The 23,869-nt window shown below is 41.2% G+C and overlaps 1 protein-coding gene across 2 annotated transcripts in view; it reads right to left on the reverse strand.

Annotated features, from left to right (window-relative positions):
• The window catches only part of STK32A (serine/threonine kinase 32A), a 523,510-nt gene that overhangs the window by 90,027 nt on the left and 409,614 nt on the right, over positions 1-23,869 (reverse strand). The gene's annotated exons all lie outside the window — the stretch shown is intronic.

Consider the following 23,869-nt stretch of genomic DNA (forward strand, 5'->3'; position numbering starts at 1 on the left):
CTGGGTGCCAGAAGATCTTTCAACTTCTTTGACTTCCTAAAAATGAGTTGTGGTTGGGGAGGTAGGATATCTTTCAGTACAGGGTCCATCAGGAGGATGTCCCAGTGGGTCTTTAACGAGTTCCTGATGTACTTCTCATGCCTACTGAACGTGGTGATGAAGGCCACGGAGTCCTTTTTCTTTTCTCTGGTCTTGTATGTGAGTAGGTCATCTCTGTCCGTGGATCTGGTTTTCGTTAGTGCATCATTCAGAATGGTGGTTGGGTACTGTTTATCTTTGAAACGATAACTGTAGAAATCTAGTTGATCCTCACAGTCTTGCATACTGCTACAGCTCCTCTTTATTCTGCAGAACTGTGAGGCCGGAATGTTGTTCTTCCATTTTTCCAGGTGATTACTTTTAAAGTGCAGGTAGCTGTTCATGTAGACCTTCTTGATAAAGTTCTTTGTGGAGACTGTACCATTTTCCCCAGTCAGAATCAAGTCCAGATATTCTATGAACTTGTTGTTTGCTTTGGATGTAAAAACAAGTTTCATTTCGTTGATCCCTATGTACTCTAAAAATCCATAGAAGGCTTCCACGGTGCCATCCCAAATTATTAAAATGTCGTCAATGTACCGACCATAAAAGATTATATTATCCTTAAAAGTGCTGGAGTCATAAACGTAACTTTTCTCCCAACATCCCATAAAAAGATTTGCGAAACTGGGTGCGAAGATAGTTCCCATTGCGGTCCCGCAACATTGTAGGTAAAATTGGTTGAGAAATTTAAAATAGTTATGACTAAGGATAAAATGCATCACATCACATATAAAATCTTTATGAATCAGGGTTAAAGATGGATCATTATCCAGGTATTTCCTACATGCAGCTATACCTTTCGAATGCTGGATACACGTATATAGGGATTGTACATCCACTGTTGCCCAGAGGTAGGTATCTTTCCATTCAATTGTTTTTAAAAGGTTAAGAACAGATGTAGTGTCTTTAAAAAAAAATGGAAGATCTTTGACATATCCCTTTAAAAAAAAATCAACATATTCTGAAAGATTCGAAGTTAGTGAGCCAATGCCTGCTACTATGGGCCTTCCAGGCGGATTAGAAACACATTTATGAACCTTTGGCAGGAAATAAAAAATGGGGGTAATGGGATTAGATTGCATGAGGAATTGGAATTCGTCCTTGGTGATGATGTTATTCCTAAAGCCATGTCCTTAATTCCTCTACATATATCTCCTTAGGGTCGTTTGGTAATAGGGTATATGAATCTGTATCTCCCAACTACCTCATGGCTTCCTTAATATAGAACTCTCAGACCGCTGCTTCCTAATATATATTATATATTTCTCTTATGTAATAGTTTCTTCCTTGGTTATCTGATTAATGAAATAGGATGTGATGTCAGAATTAGTTCCTGTTAGGTGGGGTATAATACCCAGCCCAGTCCCAACCTCATATCACCCCTTGATGAAGTCCAGATAGGACGAAACGCATTGGACTCCCCTATATTGACCTCCACCATGCACTGAGATAAGTTTTTTTTATCCTCAGGCTCAGATATTCATTGTTTTAATTTTAATTGTTTAATTTTTTATATTTATAATTGTGTTAAGCTCCTTTGTGGTATTTTATTAAATATATTCTTATTGCTACTGGCTTTTAGGTTCCATTTTTAAACAGTCATATAGAACATTTACCTTGCTTCACATTTTGGTCGCCGTACCTCTACTCTTTTTATCCACACACACACATATGTGTATATATATATATATATATATATATATATATATATACATACAAACATATATATACAATGATCACAGAATATATACCTATCTCTCTCTCTCTCTCTCTCTCTATATATATATATATATATATATATATAAATAAATATATAAAACGGAGAATAGCGCCTAGGCTAATCCTGAATTTAGACACATAAATGGAATATAATGGATGTGGTTAAATAAACAATATTTGTACACCCCCCATAGATCAATGGGTGGCAGCTCGTGCCCAGTATATAGATAAAATGTTTAAAAAATGAAGTGCAATAGAGCGCCTAATGGTGTTTTGAAATTCTGAAATTGTAGGATTTCTATGTAACCAATTCACCATGTGTAAAGTGCAAAGTGCAAATTAAAAAGGATCGACTTAGCTTCCTTGGGAGACAGCTTCAGTCTGATGACACTTTTAGGACATGAAAAACAGAAATAGAAACCAACATAGTGTGTACTGTTTGACTAGTAGACAATGCTCCACACTTTAGGGACCTTGCTAGTCCCAATATAAATATATGAGCTGGATAGCAAATGCTGGTTCCAAAGTACAAAGATTCGATAAAATTATAAAACATAAACAAATTTTAATATAACAGATCCTGAAGCCAATGTAGGTAGCACACGTACAAGATAAAAACAAATAAACAGCTTATCTGTCCACAATCGGAATCACAAGGTGAGCAGCAGCCCTATCCTGTTAGTGTATGTTAAAATGTCCTGAAGCAAATGCAGGTAGCATACGTACAAGGTAAATAAATTAAAACGGCTTATCTGTCCATTCAGAAGAAGTCAGGGGTGAGTCAAAAAGTCCCAGACCCGATGCGTTTCGTCCTGTAGCATAGGACTTCATCAAGTGGATGCAGGTGGGAGCACAGCAGAGTATTTATGAAGCTGATAATTGGTCACATGACTAACAGGAAGTAAGCATCACTTCCTGTATGGAATCGAAAGTATTTCCTAGTGTGTTTTAAAACTTCAAATATCTCTAATAAAAAACATTAGTATGAGTGTGAGCAGATGGAAAGTGGCATAAATTATAAAGCAAGTATTAAAACGAGGGTTTCTAAAGTGAGAAACTGCTCAAGAGCGGTCGTGAACCGCATCTTGAGCCGCATGACGTCACTTCCGCCAGGCACTGTAGAGAGCGGTCGTGCGCCGTGTGACACGTGGCGTGAGCCGCAAACGTCACTTCCGCCGGAGGCTAGGAGGAACAGTTTGTAGTGATCAGCGGTGACACGCAGTGTAAAGCCCGCTGCGTCACTTCCGCTGTAGATTGTCTCTTTTCAGTTCATCTCAAACAGGGTGGAGACATAGTAAATGGTGAATTAAATGTCCTGGAACGCACGGCCATCTTCAAACGCCCTGTTCCAAAGATATCTTGCTGGTAGTGACGCCGTGGAACGCACGGCCATTTTATCTGAAGCTTGACATAAAATCATATTACACAGATGGAATAGGCGGATAATTTATATCTAGAACAATTTAAAAGACATTTTTATATAAAAAAGTGAGTGATAAAGAAATTGTTTGCAAAATAGCATTGTGTAAATAAAATAATACATACTTAATGCTACAATTAATGATCTCTAGTGGGTGGGAAATAAATAAATAATGGTAGTGGGTGAAGTGCAGTGAAAGTGGGAGTCTCATACATCTAAGGATGTGACTTGAAAAAATGATAATGAAAACGTTATAGGAAGGGTGCAATCTCAAACCCTTCATTAAATCCAAGGGGAGCAAGTGTCTTTGATTCAAATATCCAAAACATTTCCCGTTTGGATAATATATTTAGGATGTCTCCACCTCTTTCTCCAAGACTGACAATTTCGATACCCTTAAAGGTCATATCTTCAGGATTTGAGTGGTGGACTTCGTGAAAATGTCTATATATTGCATGTGTGAAAACTTTATTTTTAATATTTCTTGCATGTTCCTGAATACGCAACTTAAGTACTCTCTTCGTCTTGCCGACGTACTTAAGTCCACATGGACATTCCAAAAGATAAATCACCATTGTAGAGTTGCAGTTTATGAAATGCTTAATGGTATATTCCCGAGAGTTGTCACTATTAGAAAACTTCTTTCGATTTCGGTGGACCAGCTTACAAATGTTGCAGCTTCCGCACTTGTAACAGCCTTGACATGGCTTGCTTTGGTTGAATGTAGTGGACTTCAAGAGACTGGGTGCCAAAAATTCTTTAAGATTGCTTGTTTTCCTATACACAACTTGGGGTTTTGGCGGCAAGACCTCTTTTAGAACCGGGTCCATCATTAGAATATTCCAATGTTTATTCAGGATTGACGGATGAGTTTTTCGTGACAGCTGTAAGTTGTAATGAATGTGGCAGTAATCCTTCTCTCTGTCCCTTCTACTTCTGTCTTTTGTGATGGGGTGTGTGTGGTCCTGGTTTTCACAAGAGCTTTTTCGATGACATCCTTTGGATATTCTCTTTCTTTGAAGTGTTCAGCATAAATTTTCAGTTGTGTGTCTTGATCCTCTTTTTGACTGCAATTTCTTTGAACCCGATAAAATTGAGAGTATGGAATATTGGTTTTCCAGCTCCGCTGATGGCAGCTTTAAGTGTAAATAGCTGTTGGTGTCAACCTTTTTAATATGATTACAGGTGATGATTTTTGATTCCTTTGAAGAGAGTGTCAGGTCAAGGAACTCTATTTGAGTTTGGTCATGTTTCTCGGTGAATTTCAAGTTGAATTGATTGATAGACATATTCATAAAAAATTCCAAAAAAGATGATTCTGTGCCATCCCAAATGATGATGATATCGTCTATATATCTTTTGTATAATATCAATTGGTTGAAGAATGGGTTGTTGGAGTAGATATGTTCTTCTTCCCAGCTCCCCATCAGTAGGTTTGCGAAGCTGGGGGCAAAAATTGTCCCCATAGCTGTCCCACATGTCTGCAGAAAAAAGGATTCTTGAAACTTGAAGTAGTTATGGCTTAGGATGAACCTTATAAAATCGCAAATGGCTTCTTTATGGGCCTGTGTCATCTCCGTATCTCTATCCAGATACTTCTTACAAGCTGAGACTCCGATATCATGAACAATGCAGGTATATAGACCAGAGGTTCTCAAACGCGGTCCTCGGGGGCACACACAGTGCATGTTTTGCAGGTGACCCAGCAGGTGCACAGGTGTATTAATTACTCACTGACACATTTTAAAAGGTCCACAGGTGGAGCTAATCATTTCACTTGCGATTCTGTGAGGAGACCTGCAAAACATGCACTGTGTGTGCCCCCGAGGACTGAGTTTGAGAACCTCTGATATAGACTTTCAACATCGATTGTCATCCACCAATAAGTTTCCTTCCATACGCCATCTTTAAGGGCGTCCAACACACTATTAGTATCCTTAAGATAGGATGGAAGTTTAGTGACATATCTGCTCAAAAATACATCTATATATTCGGACAGGTGTGATGTGAGTGAGTCGATTCCTGCAATAATAGGTCTTCCGGGAGGGTTCTGGAGGTTCTTGTGTATTTTGGGTAGGAAATAAAATATTGGAATGACCGGAGAAGATGTCATCATAAATTGGTATTCCTCTTTATCTAGTACATTACAACGTAGATAGTGTACCAACGTGATTCTTAACTCATCTATATATTGTATGGTGGGATCGTGTTGTAATTTCCTATAGGAATTAGTATCATTAAGAAGACGTATTGCCTCTTTCACGTAGTCCGGTCTATCCATAATCACTGTTCCCCCCCCCTTATCAGCTTGTTTGATGACAATTTCATAATTATTCTGAAGGTCTTTCAGTGCTTGTTTCTCCTTATTCTTTAGGTTGTTTGATTTAGTGGGTGGTAAATCTTGATCACACAGGTCCTTCTTGACCAGATCGTGAAAAACGGTTATGTGATAACCGTTAGTGATACTAATTCCTATAGGAAATTACAACACAATCCCACCATACAATATATAGATGAGTTAAGAATCGTGTTGGTACACTATCTACGTTGTAATGTACTAGATAAAGAGGAATACCAATTTATGATGACATCTTCTCCGGTCATTCCAATATTTTATTTCCTACCCAAAATACACAAGAACCTCCAGAACCTTCCCGGAAGACCTATTATTGCAGGAATCGACTCACTCACATCACACCTGTCCGAATATATAGATGTCTTTTTGAGCAGATATGTCACTAAACTTCCATCCTATCTTAAGGATACTAATAGTGTGTTGGACGCCCTTAAAGATGGCGTATGGAAGGAAACTTATTGGTGGGTGACAATCGATGTTGAAAGTCTATATACCTGCATTGTTCATGATATCGGAGTCTCAGCTTGTAAGAAGTATCTGGATAGAGATACGGAGATGACACAGGCCCATAAAGAAGCCATTTGCGACCTTATAAGGTTCATCCTAAGCCATAACTACTTCAAGTTTCAAGAATCCTTTTTTCTGCAGACATGTGGGACAACTATGGGGACAATTTTTGCCCCCAGCTTCGCAAACCTACTGATGGGGAGCTGGGAAGAAGAACATATCTACTCCAACAACCCATTCTTCAACCAATTGATATTATACAAAAGATATATAGACGATATCATCATCATTTGGGATGGCACTGAATCATCTTTTTGGAATTTTTTATGAATATGTCTATCAATTCAACTTGAAATTCACCGAGAACCATGACCAAACTCAAATAGAGTTCCTTGACCTGACACTCTCTTCAAAGGAATCAAAAATCATCACCTGTAATCATATTAAAAAGGTTGACACCAACAGGTATTTACACTTCAAAAGCTGCCATCAGCGGAGCTGGAAAACCAATATTCCATACTCTCAATTTCATCGGGTTCAAAGAAATTGCAGTCAAAAAGAGGATCAAGACACACAACTGAAAATTTATGCTGAGCGCTTCAAAGAAAGAGAATATCCAAAGGATGTCATCGAAAAAGCTCTTGTGAAAACCAGGACCACACACATACCATCACAAAAGACAGAAGTAGAAGGGACAGAGAGAAGGATTACTGCCCCATTCACTACAATTTACAGCTGTCATGAAAAACTCATCCGTCAATCCCTGAATAAACATTGGAATATTCTAATGATGGACCCGGTTCTAAAAGAGGTCTTGCCTCCAAAACCCCAAGTTGTGTATAGGAAAACAAGCAATCTTAAAGAAATTTTGGCACCCAGTCTCTTGAAGTCCACTACATTCAACCAAAGCAAGCCATGTCAAGGCTGTTACAAGTGCGGAAGCTGCAACATTTGTAAGCTGGTCCACCGAAATCGAAAGAAGTTTTCTAATAGTGACAACTCTCGGGAATATACCATTAAGCATTTCATAAACTGCAACTCTACAATGGTGATTTATCTTTTGGAATGTCCATGTGGACTTAAGTACGTCGGCAAGACGAAGAGAGTACTTAAGTTGCGTATTCAGGAACATGCAAGAAATATTAAAAATAAAGTTATCACACATGCAATATATAGACATTTTCACGAAGTCTACTACTCAAATCCTGAAGATATGACCTTTAAGGGTATCGAAATTGTCAGTCTTGGAGAAAGAGGTGGAGACATCCTAAATAAATTATCCAAACGGGAAATGTTTTGGATATTTGAATTAAAGACACTTGCTCCCCTTGGATTTAATGAAGGGTTTGAGATTGCACCCTTCCTATAACGTTTTCATTATAATTTTTTCAAGTCACATCCTTAGATGTATGAGACTCCCACTTTCACTGCACTTCACCCACTACCATTATTTATTTATTTCCCACCCACTAGAGATCATTAATTGTAGCATTAAATATGTATTATTTTATTTACACAATGCTATTTTGCAAACAATTTCTTTATCACTCACTTTTTTATATAAAAATTTCTTTTAAATTGTTCTAGATATAAATTATCCGCCTATTCCATCTGTGTAATATGATTTTATGTCAAGCTTCAGATAAAATGGCCGTGCGTTCCACGGTGCCACTACCAGCAAGATATCTTTGGACCAGGGCGTTTGAAGATGGCCATGCGTTCCAGGACATTTAATTCACCATTTACTATGTCTCCACCCTGTTTGAGATTAACTGAAAAGAGACAATCTACAGCGGAAGTGACGCGGCGGGCTTTACACTGCGTGTCACCGCTGATCACTACAAACTGTTCCTCCTAGCCTCCGGCGGAAGTGACGTTTGCAGCTCACGCCGCGTGCCACACGGCGCACGACCGCTCTCTACAGTGCCTGGCGGAAGTGACGTCATGCGGCTCAAGATGCGGTTCACGACCGCTCTTGAGCAGTTTCTCACCTTAGAAACCCTCGTTTTAATACTTGCTTTATAATTTATGCCGCTTTCCATCTGCTCACACTCATACTAAGGTTTTTTATTAGAGATATTTGAAGTTTTAAAACACACTAGGAAATATTTTTGATTCCATACAGGAAGTGATGCTTACTTCCTGTTAGTCATGTGACCAATTATCAGCTTCATAAATACTCTACTGTGCTCCCACCATGCATCCCCTTGATGAAGTCCTATGCTACAGGACGAAACGCGTCGGGTCTGGGACTTTTTGACTCACCCACGACTTCTTCTGAATGGACAGATAAGCCGTTTTAATTTATTTACCTTGTACGTATGCTACCTGCATTTGCTTCAGGACATTTTAACATACACTAACAGGATAGGGCTGCTGCTCACCTTGTGATTCCGATTGTGGATAGATAAGCTGTTTATTTGTTTTTATCTTGTACGTGTGCTACCTACATTGGCTTCAGGATCTGTTATATTAAAATTTGTTTATGTTTTATAATTTTATCGAATCTTTGTCCTTTGGAACCAGCATTTACTATCCAGCTCATATATTTATATTGGGACTAGCAAGGTCCCTAAAGTGTGGAGCATTGTCTACTAGTCAAACAGTACACACCATGTTGGTTTCTATTTCTGTTTTTCATGTCCTAAAAGTGTCATCAGACTGAAGCTGTCTCCCAAGGAAGCTAAGTCGATCCTTTTTAATTTGCACTTTGCACTTTTCACATGGTGAATTGGTTACATATACATATATATATATATATATATATATATATATATATATATATATATATATACACATACACACACACATATACAATGATCACAGAACAATGTCCCGGGAATCCGCACTGACACTCTCAGAAGGAATGCAGATGTCCGGTTAACGAATGTAAATATAGAGACTCGTATCCATCCCACAACACCAAGATTAGTAACAGACAGAACCAGCACACTGCTCAATTTTCGAAAAGCTTTTACTCAATATGCCATATCAAACGTAAATAAATGCAAGGCTCAGCGTATACTCATTGTCAAGATGCTGATACAGAAACAAAACACTGGTGCCATCCCAAAGAGCCATTTTCGGTGTCAATCCTTCTTCAGGGGCGCAACCAGTTAAAGTGCCTGGTGTAAAAATTGCCTGTATGCACTATATAAAACATAAAAACATAAAAAGTACAAAACACACAAAATAATATTAATAGTATACATATGATATACCTGTAGCTAAATATACAACATGTGCTGGAGAATACAAAAAATATGTTGCATATTTAGCTACGGGTATATCATACTGTATGTGTACTATTAATATTATTTTGTGTGTTTTGTACTTTTTATGTATACCCGGTCTTTGTCCTGACTACGGGACGCACTGTCCCGAAACGTTGACTCTTAGATAAATAATTATTTTGCTATTCATGTTGTCTCCGAGTGACTCTTAGATAAATAATTATTTTGCTATTCATGTTGTCTCCGAGTGCAGAGTTCTTTTGGAGGTATATATACCTCCAACACATACCTACCTACACACACACACACACACACACACACACACACACATCTCCTATATAATAGCCCAGATCTGTGACTCTGTGCCTGTGTTTATAACGCAGGGTGTGGCTAAGAGCTCTCATTGGGTTAGCAGCAGGTCTATCACACCCAGTCCACAGCTGATTGGGCAAGAAACATTCTCCCACACAGGTTACATCTAATGGGAGACTCTGCCCTTTGGCTGCTGTGTGTTCCCAGAGCAGGATTAACAATGGGGCTGATGGACCTGCAGCTCCACATCCCAAAATAGGCCCACTGCATCTGCAGCAACATACCCTCCAACAAATTACACATAAAAATCGCTACAAATTCGAGAAGGGGGCGTTGCCACGGGTCAAGTGGCGTGGCCACATCCCTTTTCCTGTACTTTCAATGGATGTTTGGAGAGCCAAAAATCAGTACAGACCGTAAAAAAAAGGTACTTTACTGCCAAAAAGGTACAGTTTGAGGGTATGCCACTGCATGTGCAGCAAGTCTCTGCGCTGTAGATAGGGGAAAAATAAATCCTTTTACTGCAGCGTCCTATGTCCTGCTGCCAGTCTGCCTGCCCCCTCCGGCATCAACAATCCCCACTCACTAGCTGCGGCGTAGGTGCAACAAAAGCTGCTGCGGCCACCGGCATAGATGTGTATGAAAGCGGCGCAGCGTAAGCCTTTAATAGCCCTCCCTGCACCGCATACTCTCAGAGCCCCGGAGCTTCCTCTGCGCGTGATGTCACAGAAGTGCCTCCCCGCCACAGCCGCGCCCAGATCCCCAGAGGCCCTGACTCCGCAACACAGCACCTGGGCTGCCGGCCTGGAAGCCCCGAGATGGCTAATGTAATGGAGCACTTTTAGATTTGGCGCTTCAAAATGCCAGCCACAAGCCACTTCAGGGTGCTAGAAGGATGCAGGAGGTCACAGCAGAGCTAACCAGCTCAATACTGGGGACAATATAGCCTTCCGGTTGAAATCCGCTCTGAGAAAAGAGAGAGAAAAGGAAGAGCAGAGTAGTTCTGCACATGCACTGGACAGGTTATCTCCCTACATAACACAGAGATCTACACATAACAAACGGATTATTTAAGTAACACCAGAGCATTACTTAGTAAATCAGTTCAACACATAGCATGTAAAATGGGTGCAGAGAGTGCGTTGCCCACACCACACACACCCTGCACTTATGGACTGTACTTACCTCCCCATAGGCCCTACCAGTGTTGGACTGGGGCATGAAGGGCCCACCGGGGGGATGCAGTGGTAGGGCCCATACTTAGAGGCTTGGCTAACCATTACAGAGCGTGTGATCTGGGCCCCTAGATAAATATATACTGTAATTACTGCTAGTGAATGCATAATAATGTACCAGAATAATAACAGCAATGTACTGTACAACATACGCCATAGTCCTGTGCAGTTTAATGTAACATATGTATAATGTATCATTCAAGGGCACAGTATGGAACCTGATCCCTGGAGAAGGACATGGGTCCTCAGGCAGTGGGGTCCACTGGAGGTTTCCCCTGTACCCCTGTGGGCCAGTCCAACCCTGGGCCCCACGCAAATCGCTCAGAAATGGGGACAATGTAATTATCCCAAAGATCTATGTCCGCAAATTAAACTCTGGCTCAGTGCAAGAGTCTACTTGATGCCTGCACCAGCGAGAGAGGAGAGGAGACAGCAAACGACTCCCTGCTCTCATATGCCATCCTCCTGTTTTGTAGTAACAACACAAAGTATAATATGCAATAATCATTTCTGCTGTGATAAATGATAATTACAGTTGCCTTTATAACAAATCTTATTATCCACAGACACATTTCTTCTATTCATACACAAATCCAAAGAGTCATTTGCAAATTATTTTATTAAGCTGGTGAGGCGTAATAAATAATATATACATATATTTTTATCACTATAAAGTTTTTTTTCTTTTGTTCAAATTGTACCAATCATTTATGATGTTCTAATGACGCTAATTTCCATTCTCTTTAATTGCTGTAGTTAAAGGAATTGAGGCACTGCAGGAAGCAATGTGTGTTTGTCGCATGAATCCTACGGTATTATTTTTACATTAATAGAAATAATTGAATAACACTGTGTTTCCCAAAATCAACAGCCTGACAAACCTGTCACTTCAGCAGACAGTGTTCCAGATGAACTGAAAGCAGGGGATGTAGTCTATAAACCAACAGCCGGGATTCTGGCGGTCAGAATACCAACGCCGGGATCACGACCGCCGAGAATACAGACAGCGGCACTGACCTATTCCCACTCATGGGCGTCCTCAACACCCAAAGACTGGGGATAGAACCTGTGGCAAGTGCAGCGAGACACCAAGCCCGCAAGGGGCTTTCTAGCGCTCACTATTCTGGCGGCCGGGATCCTGGGGTAGGTATTCTGACCTCCAGGATCCCGGCCACCGGTATTCCAACTCCAACCTGAATGCAGAACGCGCGGCTGCCTGTATCCTTTACAATCTTTCATTTTAACTTACAAATGTTATTTCAGGTGTCATTGATCATAGACACAGACTCTCTGCCTGGCAAAATGTGATTTAGGGTTAGGGGTCTATTCATTATCCTTTAATTTCTACAAAAGTACAGTAGGTGAAAATTAAAATTCTCACCTACATCTGTAGAAATTAAGTACTGTGGCCATTCATTATAAAGGCAACACAGGGGCAGCGCTGCAGCTTTACGCCCATGTGCCCTGCCGGCTCCCAGCTCACCAGTCTCCTAGTCTACAGTGACAGTGACTGCCGGCAGGAATAGAGAAGTAAAGCCACTTTGCGGCCCGGCACAACATGGAAAGTACTGTAAACAGCGCACCAGCATCCGAGGGAGGGGAGGGGGTTATGGAAGGAGAAATGACGTAGAGTAGAAGAAACTATGTTGAGGAATGATGATGATTATTCACAGTAGCTGGAGGGAGGAATAATGATAATAGATAGGGGGTAAGGGAGAATGGATGTCTTCTGCACTAGTCACTGGTGGATTAGCTTTTCATTGGTTTATAGATTATGCTTTCCCCATTTTACATATGTAATAGAATTTATTCTTGGTCATGCATTGGGGGTGCTGCCATAGACAATGAGGTAGACAGTAACAAAGTGAAAGGAAAGATTGTCTCTTAGTTGGCGCACAATAGAAAAAAGATTAATTATATATAAAATATAACTTTTAATATTAATCAATTAAAAATGTGATGTGAAAAATATAGGAAAAATTGTACAATAAACAAAAATATTCTAAGAATTAAAATTGGATTCACTGTGTCTTATTTATTGAGTCTTTTATATTACTTCTGAGTGTGTCACCTTTTTATGGGATCTCAACCAAGGCGGTTGTCGAGAAATCTGCTCTTATTGTATTTTCCGCCACGAGTCAGTTTATCTATGCAGTATTAAATGCAACAATTTTTGAAGGATATAGCGCAATATCAAACAGTATAGTAGTACAGTACCGTTGATCTAGATTATAGTTGTTTCTTGTCCCTTATCATATATTTGTGGCCATTAATGTATTGCCATGGGACAGGTCAGCTTATACTAGTATATAATAAATTGCACTCAGTGGTTTAAGAACTTGTCAGGTTAGTAAAACCCCCTATATGTGCAAAATAATAGTGCACTTATAACCTCCACGTTTGTGGATTCCCCACATTGATAAGACTGTTCACAATCATTCCATATCGAGATAAATTATTACCAACAGTCACTGATGTGTTTCACAATATAGTTGGTAGGCTATGGTAATAGGTATTAGGATAGTGCAATATAATTGTTCCTTATAGAATATAGAATGGCACTCGTAACTTCCCCTAGGTAGTAAAAACTGCTTGCAGTATTAAATAAATGTGACTAAAATGGTCAAAACACATTCCACTTAGGACCCGCTGTTTCTGACTAGTTATAATAGTCTGTGTTGTGACATGATGCATCATACAGCATTGCTATTCAGTACTTGATTGGTGTATCATATTCTGTGATTTATGTGTCTAATCTCTTTCCTATCCAGGAAAGCTCATAGTCAATTGAAATAAACTGCAATGTTACACCTTGTTTTGTACAATGAGTGCAATTTATTATATACTAGTATAAGCTGACCTGTCCCATGGCAATACATTAATGGCCACAAATATATGATAAGGGACAAGAAACAGCTATGATCTAGATCAGTGGTCTCCAACCTTAATTGGGGTGTGAGCTACTTTCGGAAAATAAAACCTCTGAAGGAGCTAGCCCCTCCCCCCACTGCACGTGTGTTCCTGCGAAAGTGGTTGTGGCCTTACAAAAGTGGGTGTGGACTCACAACTACAAGTAATGCCCCCTCGCATAGTGCCAGATATACAAATAATGCCCCTCAGCAGTGCCAGATACACAAATAATGCCCCCCAGCAGTGCCAGATACAATGCCCCCACCAGTGCCAGATACAATTCCCCCCGCAGTGTCATATAAAATGCCCCACAGCGCCAGATAAAATGCCTCCCTGCAGTGTCCGATACAGTGCCCCACACAGTGCTAAACCTTGTTGGCTTCTTCTACTGCCGCCGGTGCTGCTCCTCCTGTATGAGGGACGGAAGGGGAGGAGAGCGCTGCGCTCGCCTCTCATGTGCAGTCTGGAGAACGGCTGCGGTGAGGGTGACAGAGTCTCCGGCAGTAGCGGGCATTTAAAATATGGTGCCGGTAAGGTAGCCAATCAAAACTCGCGGTCCGGCGGCCAATCAGGTCCCGCCACTGCCGGTACGCAAGCTCTGATTGGCTGACGGCTGGCACCATATTAAAAATGAAGGGAGGAGGAGTGCCAGTGACTGCCCAGGTTCGTGTGCTCTGTGAGCTACAGAAAATACTACGGTGAGCCACCGGTAGCTCGCGAGCTACGGGTTGGCGATCACTGCTCTCGATCAACGGTACCATACTAGTATACTGTTTGATATTGCGCTATAGCCTTCAAAAATTGTTGAATATAATACTGCATACATAAACTGACTTATGGCGGAAAATACAATAAGAGCAGATTTCTCGACAACCGCCTTGGTTGAGATCCCATAAAAAGTAATATAAAAGACTCAATAAATAAGACACAGTGAATACAATTTTAATTGTTGGAATATTTTTGTTTATTGTACAATTTTTCCTATATTTTTCACATCACATTTTAATTGATTAATATTAAAAGTTATATTTTATATATAATTAATCTTTTTTCTATTGTGCTCCAACTAAGAGACAATCTTTCCTTCCACTTTGTTACCGGGAGGAATAATGAGGAATGAGGAGTTGGAATGATGATGAGAAGTAAGGAAAAATGATGATGATGATATTGCACAGCAGCTGGGAGGGATGATGAGAAATAAGGAAAAGGAGAAATGCACAGGAGTACGATAAAGGAGGAGGGGGAATGAGGAAGATGAGCTCTACCGTGGAATAATGTGTATAAGTAGCACTACTGTGCGGAGTAACATGTAGAAGGGGTACTACTGTGTGGTGTAATGTGTATAAGGGGCACTAATGTGTGGTGTAATGTTTATAAGGGATACCACTATGTGGTGTAATGTGAATTGGTACTAATCTGTGGCTATAACCCTTCTGCACAAAGTCACTCCCCTTTATTTTTGGTGCGCTATTCCTGTTTCGAATGTGAGTGGGGCACCAATTATCTTTACGACACAAAGCACCAAAATGTCTAGTTACGGCACTGATCTACATAAAGAGAAAGAAAGCTTAATTATATAATGCATTAAGTCAAACAGAGAAACTGAAATCGCTGAAAAGAAAATGCACCAATTATATAGCACAAAGTAAAGAACACTGGAAAGAAACATCTTTAACAGTGTAGCATGTTTAAACAATGAATTGCATTCACAAACAACCTACATGCTGTATACTCATCTTACAGACAAAAACATGGGATTTTGGTTACTCCTTTACACAAAACACTTTCCTGAAAATAGCTCTTATCGGTACTAAACTAATTTTAACCAGTTTACAACAAAAACAACTGGCAATTACATATTACACAATCAACGACAAGAAAACAAACACTCAGAAACCATGTATTACATATACACAAACTAGGAAATCTCTAAAGATGGGGAACATGAACAGATGCTCCCTCCAGAACAAAGAAAGAAGTGACTCACTTGTAAACAATTACAGTACACTGAAAACAAAATGATTAGATGGAACACACTTAGAACCTGCTTTATATTACAACCCCACTACACCATATGTGCCGCAAACACATCTACCCTGGTAGTGAGAGCACTATGCCCTTACTGTAAGACTTTAACATAGTAAAATTACCATCAACTTCTCCAAGGTAGGTGATGCCAATTCTCTGAGAATTGCGTTATCATAGCCCATCCCCCCTCAGTGTACTGTCGTAAACCTGGACCCCGCAGAGGGCACCATTTAAAAGTAGTTCAAGTCATAATATGTTTACAATAGAGATGAGCAGTTTGGACTTCACAGAATCTGAGCCAATCCGAACATTGGGCATACCTCCCAACTTCTGTAATACCTAATGAGGGACATGCCGCGCCGAAAGTGCGACTGTGGCCGGAAAAGGGGTGGGGCCTCATGTGAGGAGGCAGGGCATTGCGCTACGATCCCTGGTTTTTGATGTTTTTGGGGCATGCCCAGCGCTCCTTGAGCAGCTGGGCAGCCCCTTCCTCTCCTCCCTGCACTGTTCAGATGCCGTGCGCATGCGCACGGCATCTATTCAGTGATCACCGGCTGCTTTTCAAAGCAGAGCAGTGGTGATCACTGGTTTCCCCAATTGCCCCCCCGCCTGCGGGATACCGTCCCGCGGGACAGTCTCCAAATAACAGGACTGTACTGCTGAAATCGGGATAGTTGGGAGGTATGCATTGGGATCTGAGTGCAATGTTCCTGCCGAACATAATCTTCCCGATGTCGGATTCTCACGGGACTTGGATACCATATAAGTAGAGTGACCATATTATCCCTTTTACCTGGGACGCTCATGGATTACACAGGTTCTGTGGCTGGCTGACTTCAAGCCTACAGTTCAGCTGGTTTTAATCAGCCACAGAACCTGTGTAATCCATGAGCGTCCCAGGTAAAAGGGACAATATGGTCACGCTAACATAAGGCACCGCGACCGGGACCCGTCGCCATTTCACTCAATCATGGCTGTTTCTAGACAATTTGGCTCCCAGTGCAAGCAGTAAAAAAAAAAAAATGCGCCCACCCCCATGCACATTCAAAAATGCATCCCCCGCCCTCACATACAAAACAGTATTTTAGTGAGGCCAAAACACTAAAATGGGCATGGCATCCTGCACCATATTATGCCATACACTGCAATGGCCGTGATACATTATGCCCTACAGTAAAACTTATAATTACTTTTACATTACCTGCTCGTTGCCAGGCATTTCATGCGCTGGGTGTCATGCTCGTTGCCAGGGGTTTCATGCTCTGGGATGCATGCTCATTGCCAAGGGTAATGCTCATTGCTAGGGGTTTCATGCTCTAGAATCAATGCTCGTTGTCAAGGGTAATGCTCATTGCTAGGGGTTTCATGCTCTGGGATTTATGCTTGTTGCCAAGAGTAATGCTCACTGCTAGGGGTGTACACATGCTGGTGGGCGCCAGCCCTGCTATGCTGCTCCTCCTCCCCTAGTACTCTTTTTGGGTGCAGAGCTTCCCGGACTGATGAGGTTGCGTCGGGATGTCAAAACCCAACCGCATCATGCAGCGAAACTCCACCCCCAAAAAACAGTACTAGGGGAGAGAGAGGAGGGGGAGAAGGGAGCCACAAAAGTGCAGTGGCGAGCACCCCGTATGATCGCACGGCTCACCCACCTCTAGAAATGGCACTGCACTCAATGCACACTGATGAATGCTGTGCTATACTCTGCAGTTTAGACTGTGCTGTGTCCTTCCAAAGAGTTCTAATTGTGGCTGTGCAGTAAATAGTGACTGTATATAGAGAGGCATGCTGCACTATACTCCGCTGTTTAGGCTGTGCTGTTCCTTCCACAGATTCCTAATTGTGGCTGTACAGTAAATAGTGACTGTATAATGGCACGCTGCGCTGTACTCTGCTGTTTAGACTGTATTGTGTCCATCTAGAGACTCCAGACCAATTGTGGCTGTGCAGTATAGTACTGTATATGGGCACGCTGTACTATACTCTGCTGTTTTGGCTGGCTGTGTCCATACAGAGACTCCAGACTAACTATGGCTGTGTAGTATAGTGACTGTGTATATAGGGACATGCTCATGCTTGTGTGTGTTGCGTTGTACTCTGCTGTATTGGCTGTGCTTTACTCAAGAGTGCTTTATTTATGTGCATCTGTAAGACCTGTGATCCGTGCAGTTCAAACCGAGCTCTAGTTTATAAGTTTGACAATAGAAAAATTATATATATATATATATATATATATATATATATATATATATATATATATATTGTTTTTGTACTGGTTGGTTGGTGCCCTTCACTCAAATGCACTTTGATCACCTGCATCTATAAGCCCTGTGATCCACGCAGTGATCTATGACCTGACAAATGGATAACTATCAGTTTAGAGAAGAGCAACCAAATACTAGTGCAGCAGCTGCTGCCACAAGTCATGATGACGATGCTAGTCCAGCAACGTCATCTACTAAAGGCTTAGCGGGTCTACGTTAAGGTATTTAAATAAAAAAACCAATGTACAGTGTTAAAGAAAAAGACACCTCTTATAAAGGGAAGGTTTGGTGCAGAAAAACATAAAATTGCCAACATGCCATTCACCACACGCAGTGGCAAGTAAAGGCTCAGGTATTGGCCTTTATTTCTGGGTGTTGGTTCTGCAATGGTCAGTGAGGTAACTTTTTCTGTTTCTCATGACGATGCAAGACCTTTTCTAGAGGTGTAAAACAATTGAAAACCACTAAGGCCATAGAACAAACTGTGGGGTAAATTTACTAAGGTGGGAGATTTTTAGAACTGGTGATGTTGCCCATAGCAACCAATCATATTATATATATTATCTGCTAGAAGCAGCTAGATAAATGGTAAGTAGAATCTGATTGGTTGCCATGGGCAACATCACCAGTTATAAAATTCTCCCACCTTAGTAAATTTACCCCTGTGTGTTCAGAAACAGAAATGTCACCAATCCCTGAGGAGAGACTAAGGGGGTAATTCCGAATTGATCGCAGCAGGAATTTTGTTAGCAGTTGGGCAAAACCATGTGCACTGCAGGGGAGGCAGATATAACATGTGCAGAGATAGATAGATTTGGGTGTGGTGAGTTCAATCTGCAATCTAAATTGCAGTGTAAAAATAAAGCAGCCAGTATTTACCCTGCACAGAAACAAAATAACCCACCCAAATCTAACTCTCTCTGCAAATGTTATAGCTGCCCCCCCTGCAGTGCACATGGTTTTGCCAAACTGCTAAAAAAATTCCTGCTGCGATCAACTTGGAATTACCCCCTAAATGTGTCCAAGGGTGCTATGTGTGAGCCTGATTTTTCTGATACTGTACTTGCAGAGAAGCCGCCTTCCACCGTTTCTGTTCCCTCTGCAAATGCGGGGATGAGCAGCAGAAGTATAGCTGATGACATAGAAATTGAGGATGCCACTGTGGAATTTCAAGAGGATGAGAGGGATATTTGTGTAGCTGACGCTGGAGCTAATGAGGATGTTGTTGTGTGAGTCAGGCACCAGTGGAAGCAACTCTTGGCCAAGATAAGAAGATAGCCATTGTCATGCCTGGGCATAGGACCAACAAATCCAAATTGGATGTGTGGAATTATTTTTACCAAAATCCTGACAACATTTGTCAAGCCATCTGTAGCCTTTGTGGAACCATAGTAAGTAGAGATAGGGACGTAAAGCATCTAGGAACCTCCTCACTGTTACGTCATTTGCAGCGAGGTCATGAAAAGTTATTGATAACATCAAAAGATGGTGCTAAAAAAAAATAACAATCAGTCCAACATCAGCTAGCTCCCTTCTCTCAACTAGATCCCAGCACCTGCAATCTCCGTTGCCAACACCTTCATCCTCAATATCCTCAGTAATCATCAGAGGTAGTCCTGCATCCAATTTGTTAAGGTTAGGTGTCTACTCCCCATTCCAGGATTCTGCAGAAGCAAACTTGAGCACTAGGGCTGCTGCTGCTGCTGGAGTGGCTCTTTATCCCAAAAGGGACCAAAAAGACTACTAGTAGTATTATAAAAAATCAATTGACTGTGAAACAATCCTTTGCAAGGGGAAGCAAGTATGACAGCTCTCTCCAAGTCGCACAGCGGATCACTGACAACCATCACGGCTATGCTAGTATTAGATCTGAGTCCAATACCCACCATTAATGTGGTTGGTTTTACACAGTTAATTGCGGTCCTGTGTCCCCAGTACAGAGTTCCACTTTAGCTGAAAAGCCATTCCTCGGCTGTACCAGGACGTTAAAAATTTAATTACTGACCTACAGAATGCCAATGTCCATTTAACTACAGATATGTGGACAAGCGGTAGTGGGCAAACTAAAGATGACATGACTGTGACAATCCACTGGGTGGGTGAATTGCCTTCAGCAGCAGCAGAAACAGTGTCTAACAAAATGCCAGTTCATTCAGAGGCAGGCTACTCAGCATATTACCGGATTCAATAAGAGGCATACCGCTGACCACCTCTTAGAAATACTAAGGGATGTCATAGAAACATGGACTTTACCCAGGATTTGTGATATCTGATAACACAACAAATATTGTGAAAGTATTACAGCTGGGTGAATTCCAACACATCCCCTGTTTTGCTCACATGATCAACTTAGTGGTACAGGGCTTTTAAAAAAAATGACAGGAGCGTGCAGGAGAAGCTGTCTGTGGCCCGAAAAATGTTGGAACATTTCGGCATTCAGCAACAGCATGCAGGAGATTGCAGCACCTACAAGATCAGTTTAATTTGCCCTACCATCAATCAAAGCAAGAGTTGGTAACAAGTTGGAAATTCACTCTTTATATGCTTCAGGGGATGGAGGAACAGCTAAATGCCATCCATGGCAATACAACAAGCCATGACATTGGGAGAGGAGAGGGAATGTACCTTAGCCCAGCAAAGTGGAGAGTACTTTCTGTCTTGTGCAAGGTGTTGAAACCCTTTGAAGCGGCCACCTGTGAAGTGAGTGCTGACACTGCTAGCTTGAGTAAGGTGATTTCCCTAATCAGGCTTTTGGAAAATCAGCTGGAGAAATTGAAGAAGGAGATTAAATAAAGTGAATCTGCAAAGTATGCCAGACTTGTAGATTAAGTCCTTTATTCGCTTCGCCAGGATTCACGTGTTGCCAATGGCCCTCATTCCGAGTTGATCGGTCGGTATTTTTCATCGCATCGCAATGAAAATCCGCTTAGTACGCATGCGCAATATTCGCACTGCGACTGCGCCAAGTAATTTAACAATGAAGATAGTATTTTTACTCACAGCTTTTTCATCGCTCCGGCGATCGTAATGTGATTGACAGGAAATGGGTGTTACTGGGCGGAAACAGGCCGTTTTAGGGGCGTGTGGATGAAAACGCTACCGTTTCCGGAAAAAACGCAGGAGTGGCTGGAGAAACGGAGGAGTGTCTGGGCGAACGCTGGGTGTGTTTGTGACGTCAAACCAGGAACGACAAGCACTGAACTGATCGCACAGGCAGAGTAAGTCTGAAGCTACTCTGAAACCGCTAAGTAGTTTGTAATCGCAATATTGCGAATACATCGGTCGCAATTTTAAGAAGCTAAGATACACTCCCAGTAGGCGTAGGCTTAGCGTGTGTAACTCTGCTAAATTCGCCTTGCGACCGATCAACTCGGAATGAGGGCCTATATCTTGAAATCTCACTACATTTTTGTAACCGTGCTTGATCTTAGGTTAAAGTTGTACTCTGTGTCTTTCTTTCCAACTGATCCAGATCTTAAGAGATGCAAAGAGAAGCTGGTGAGCAAGTTGGTAGCTCAAGTGACATATGGCACTACGATGTCTCCTCATTCAATTTCTTCAGCAGCAGCCAGAAAAAAAAACTCACCTTTCCCAAAAGACCCAGTGGTGATACAAATAAGTCAACCTAACATTTTGACATCTGGTCAGGAATAAAAGAATTGCCCAACATTAGTAACACCTCTACCATGACTCCATCTGATACGATCACCATCCAAAGAATGGTGGAGGATTATTTTCATGACACCATACAAATAGACATGTCACAGAGTCCCTTTGAGTACTGGAAGAAGAAGAAAGCAATTTAAAGGCCCTTGTACAAACTGGCCAGTGTGTACTCAGAGAGAGTTTTCAGCATGCCTGGGAACTTTGTGAGTGAATGGCATAGGAGGCTACTTCCTCAAAATGTGGAAAAGGTTATGTTAATTTAACTGAAATGGAAATTCCATGAGGAAGGCCTTACCCGGCAATTACGTAAAAGTACAGAGACTTCTGTAATGGTGGATTCCAGCGGGGATGAAATAATATTGTGTGTGAATGATGTGCACACTGATGATGGTGAAGATGGCAATGACAAGGATATCTAAGCCAATGTAGAGCTGTTGTCATAAGCCAACTGATTGCTTGTTTTGTGGGTGCCTAAATAATCCAAGCACTTCCACTACAAAAAAGGCAGTCCCTGTCACTGAAGTGCTTGGCTTATTAGTGTGCATGTGTTTTTTAATATCCAACATAATGGTGGATCAGAGGGCCCAAGGACAATTCCATCTTGCACCACATTTCACTTCTGCCACTGCTGTGTGGCAAAGTTTGATAGATGTGCTATAAATTCTAGTGTGTTTGTGCCAATGCTCTGTCGCTTAGTAACCAGCCGGCTCACTGAAGCCTTTGGCCAATAATGGTGAACACAATACTGTGAGCTGTGAGGTGTTACAATTGACTGGAAATGACTGGAATTAATGTTGTTGAGGTTAATAATAGTCTAGGAACAAAAAAAAAAAGGCCCAAATTAAGTTATTTTAGCTTTTTTGGTAAATTTTTTGAACAAAAAAACAAATCAAAATCAAAACCAGTCACAGCGGTTTGGCAAATCCAAATCCGGATGTCAAATCAGAGCCAAATCCAAAATCCAGCAAAAATGGTCTGGCGCACAGCTCTAGTTTACACGCTCTTAAAATCCCTTAACAAACATGTCTAGTTTATAGTTTTTGACTCTGACAACAAACATTTCTTTAGATCTATACTGCTTTACATACAGTACTTTACATATATTTTCTTACTTTTAAGGTAATATATTTCAGATTATATCATTTGCTATATTAACAAGTAAAAATATTTGGAATAGAAATAGTCAGTGCCAGATTAACAAGGGCGGACGACCAGGTGCCATCACACATAGCTACATCACCAGCATGGGAGTCACTGTGGCATATGAGAACTGGGGTCTATGGTGCACATTTGTCACATTGGTGATGCTGGGAGTACTTTTGTACTTTTTAATGGTATAACTAACATAGAATATTGACAATTTTATTGGTAGGGACCCCCCACAAACCTTAGTCCTGCCATTAGTACTCGAGGACAATAAAGAACCTGATCAATAACCATAACAATTACACAAACAGACCACACAAATGGGCAACAAAATCACTTCCCTGTGTAATTTCCTGCAATTAATCTCTAGAAGTTTTAAGCTGTAAATATTAAACTGCACATGGTTTTCTAGGTCGTCTTTTCCACATCCGCAAGTCCTATAGTGATACCTCCACAACATTTAAACAGTGCAGCCCTCTATGCACAGCATCTGTTTATAGCCGAGCATCTGTGACCCACAAGCAGCAGGCCTCAGGCACTAAATGCTGCAGTCACATGACATCAGCATCATTACACAGTTACAGCGAGATATCATTAACCACATGTGCTCCCACCATCCACTGATGTTTATATTTTTTTTTACAGTTGTCATATTATTAATCAGGGTAGTTTCTTAGATAGGTTCTAGCAAGCTAATATCAATGATCATTGTCCATTAGTGTTACTGAGTCACTGATGTGCAGAACTACACTAAGAGTCCTGGCAGACCAACATACCTGTGGCTTATTTACATTTATTACACAGACAAATTTTTTTTTTAGAACTATGACAATCAAAAATGAGAAAAGTGCAGTATTAACATTGATGAACAGTTGAGTTTTGCAAATAGAACAATAGGGAGACCATTGTGTGTGGGGTTGGGGGTAAGGTGGAGGCAGCCAGGTAGAGGGATAGGAGTACGTCTGTGGATTCACTGTCCGTCAGAAGCGGTTTAA

The sequence above is a fragment of the Pseudophryne corroboree genome, chromosome 6 (genome assembly GCF_028390025.1).
Source record: "Pseudophryne corroboree isolate aPseCor3 chromosome 6, aPseCor3.hap2, whole genome shotgun sequence".
Lineage (NCBI taxonomy): Eukaryota > Metazoa > Chordata > Amphibia > Anura > Myobatrachidae > Pseudophryne > Pseudophryne corroboree.